Source organism: Taeniopygia guttata, chromosome 8, assembly GCF_048771995.1.
Source record: "Taeniopygia guttata chromosome 8, bTaeGut7.mat, whole genome shotgun sequence".
In the NCBI taxonomy this organism is placed as follows: Eukaryota; Metazoa; Chordata; class Aves; order Passeriformes; family Estrildidae; genus Taeniopygia; species Taeniopygia guttata.
The window spans coordinates 5,537,086-5,541,017 of NC_133033.1; positions in this window are offsets into that span (position 1 = coordinate 5,537,086).

Genomic DNA, 3,932 nt, shown 5'->3' on the forward strand with positions numbered 1-3,932 from the left:
AATCCATGACTGTTTTTAATCTACCTGAAATATGGGATACAGACACAGCACATTTTATACTTGTTTTATACTGTCCATTTTCCTTTTAGCCTGCTGCAGCATTTTTAGGATGTTTCTGTTCCTGTATCACAGCATATAACTAACATTTCCCAGAAACTAACATTTCCCACCCAGGGCCATACAAAGCCATCTGCTTTCAAGTTAGCAATAAATTCTTCTTAGAGATACAGGGTACAGAACAGCTCCCTCCAACAAATTATGCTGCTGTTTATTTAAGTAATAAAGGCATTTGTTCCAAACAGTTGGGGCTTTTTCCAGCATTTGTTCTCCACATGTGGTTTGCTTCCTCAAGTGTTGATTTTTCATAGTTAAGAGAGTTTTCCCTGCCTTTTATCCACCAGGCTAATTGCATTCTTACCCTTTTCTGCCTAACGAGAGCTGACAGGCAGTGCTCTCGGTGCTCTGCAGAGCAGGAAGCGATGGATTTCCTGTTCCAAGGAGGTAAGAGTTGAATCTGACCTCAGATGAATTGGACATATGGGAAATGGACAAAACCAGCCTTGTGACTATCTGCAGTTTTTTTCTATCCTAAGAGGAAGATGCAGTCAAGGCCCTTTATCCCATCCTCCTGCATCCTGAAATTATCTATTGCCCAAAAATCCAGCTCTTTAACCCACCTGCCACAAACTGTGCTCAGCTGTTCAGAGTCTCCCGACTCTGCTGCTTTCCAGAGGGATCCCACACTGTACCAGGATGTGCTGTGCAAAGGCAGAGCCTGCACAATGCCACCTGCCAGACTGTGTCCCACACATACATTTTCAAAAGTAAGTGTATTATTCTGCATTGAACCTATTTCTTATTAGGCAAAGTAGCAGGGCTGAAAAGACAAAACTCAAGTAAAAGTTAAAATTAAAATCTGTGCCCCAAAACCACAGCATTCACTCAAATTCTTGCAAGCCAGATCTGCTGAGTCAGGTGTCAACTCAGTGGCTCCAACTGTGACAAATCATGTCAGGCTTCTCTTGCTTTTTTCATTATAGTGAAAAATCCAATATGCAAAAATTACATGTATTTTGCAAAATAAAGTAAAGATATACCTGCCAACCTGACAACACCTCTGGCCATCACACTTATTATAGCTGGGAAAAAAACCCAAACCAAGAGCTGGCAAGGAGTGCTCACCAGAGTCCATGAAGGAAGAACAACCCTCCCAAGCATTTTAATGTCTAAAGCTGAGATTGCCCCTCACATGAGCTGGAAGTCTGAGAACACCAAACTCTCTGCCTAGAAGACTACAATTTGGTTTTTTCCTTTACACAAGGCCTTTGAAACCAAAATTGAAGCACTGCTATGTTGTGACTGGCCACATTTTGGTACCTCTAGCTTCCTTTCTAATTCTGTCCCCAAGGAATTCAGTTAACATAACACAACTGCAATAACAGAAACTTCACAAAAAAGGCTGATCTAAAGCTACAGGGGATTTTAGCTGGAGGAGAGGAACTTAATGCTGCTTGGTCAACAGAGCATTAGGGAGTGAGAAAGAAAACCTTTGTAGCAAGATTTCTAAACTGGTAGAGACGTAGGTAATGCTTTGAGTTATGCAAAAAGGAGTAACAGAACTTCATAATGTCAAAAACTGATTTGTACCACAGAGCTTTTCCTCGTGAAAGTATATTATTTCTATCCACTGTAACATTTATTTATTCAAAGTTGTCATAGTCTAAGACTGCAGAATGTTCATGGAGGATTTGGGATTTCTAGAAAAAGACCTGTCCCCTCACTCCCAGAAAAATCAGAGGAAGTATTATACAAAAAAAATTACTCAGCAAGTTGTAACACAAAGAAGGTATTGAGAGTGAAGCAATACAAGACAGATGTCAAAAGATGACATTAGCAGGTAAATGGGGTAAATACACAACTTTGTCCTTTACTCATCCCCTTAAACCCTGCAGAAATACCAGCCTGACCAGTCCTCTCAGCTGCAGGCTGTTTTAACCTTTGCACTACTCCCTCTACCTACTGCTGATGGGAATGGAAGTTTTAAGCTGAGATTTTTCTGTTTTAAGAACATCATAGCTGCTGATGCTCAAGCCCGAAAGCCCCAGGCCTGTGCAAACCCAGATTTCTCTGAGGGAGAAATAAGGACCTTAGCCTTGGACATTATTCCTCTTAGTAGCAAACAAATTCCAAAGTTATTTTTTCACTTTTTTCCCCCTTCATATATCTGTGAAACTTTTCCCCCTTAAAGAACTTAATCTCATTCTGCAGCTGGGCACATCTTACTTGAACTCTTACTGGGATGGACTACTATTATCTATGGTACCTTGTTTACATTTCAAAATTAATTTGGCCAACAGTGGCCAAAGGTATTTTGTGTGTGCTCAAAATTCTTGAAAAAGGCATGTTCTTAGCTTGCATAACAGACATCTCAGAGTTCTTCTGGTACTATCAGTAATTCAAGAGGACGAAAAAATTGCTTTCTGGACAGAATTACGGCTGCAATCCTGTAAGTCCCCTTTGTTTTAACCCACAAGCCAAATGGCAAGAACATAGGAAAAAGCAGTGAATACAAAAGCAAGTGTTATTTTACAGAGTTAAACACTGCCTTCATTTGAGAGATATGACTCCTATCTATTCCAATCCTTTAAATAAGTCAATAAACAATGCTCAGGAGGAAACTGTTCATATGACCAGACTGTACTTTTAAAAGTTTACAGTGGAGCAATGCCATATTTGTCCTAATTAACAGAAAACTAATGCCTTGGAAAAGATGATGAACAGTGGGGTCACAAATGTTGATTCATCCAGATATTAAAAACCAGGCCTGAGCACTGAGTTTGTGGGCAGTAAAAGACAGCTGAAATTCAGTATAAATGAACTGATGCATATAGAACAATAATTTAAAATATTTCCGTTTCCCAGTGCAGAAATAAGCAGAGTTAGCATGAAAGGAATGAGCCCCCAGTTTTAAGAGATCTAAGAAAACATCACCTCAAAACAAGGAGTGATCAGAAAAGCAACTGGGGAAAGAAAAATATAGGTAGAAAATGCTCTTGTCCTTGAAAAGTTTTTAACAGGACAATTGGAATGCCACATACAGCAAGGATACCTGGATGGACAGATGGTTACAAGGGTCTCTCCATGTGACACAGTTAACAGATGACCTCTCTGTAAGCTGTGAAGCCTGAAGGTGACAGGACAAGAATATAAACACCAGGAGTGCTCTGAACCTGTTCACTGTCCTTCCAGTAAAATACAAAGCCCCCCAAAAAAGCCCCCAAAAACTAAGAGTACGAAAAACTGCACTGTACAGGATAGAAAAGGAGTAAGTTAAATTCTATATGATGTGTAGGTACAGAAACTCTTGAGCCATGCTAAAAAAAAGCTGTCCAAGGATTCCAAAAGGGACTGGACAAACTCATGAAAGACAGACAATCCAGACATATTCAATTCTGGCTCAAATTGGTGAGCTGGGAAAAAAAATGGCAATCAGTGGTAGTTAGGAAAGTACTCTGAGTAAACAGATGATTGGCCATCTTCATCTTCCTTCCAAGGTATCAACAGGGAGAAAATCCAGGGGGCCAGAAGGATTTTTGGTCTGATGCAGTAGAGCCATTCTAACTGCTCAGCAATCTGTCACCATTCCCAATAGGAGGCAGAATGACTGGCTTGCATTTGCTCTTTTTTATTATTATTTTAGTTAAGTCAGGAAAGTGAAAGTTTCAGTGTAAGTTCCTCAGCCACAGCCCAAGTATGTGAGGATGTGAGATGTGCCTACTGGACTGAGATGAAATTTATGGATGATGTACTGACAATGCCTGAGGAGGAAAAAGTGGATGCCTTCAGGTGTCCTTTGTGACAACCTGAATACTCAGTTCAGTACATTAACATGAAATCCGTGTTTATAAGTCTGAGAAAGAGACACACAGAAG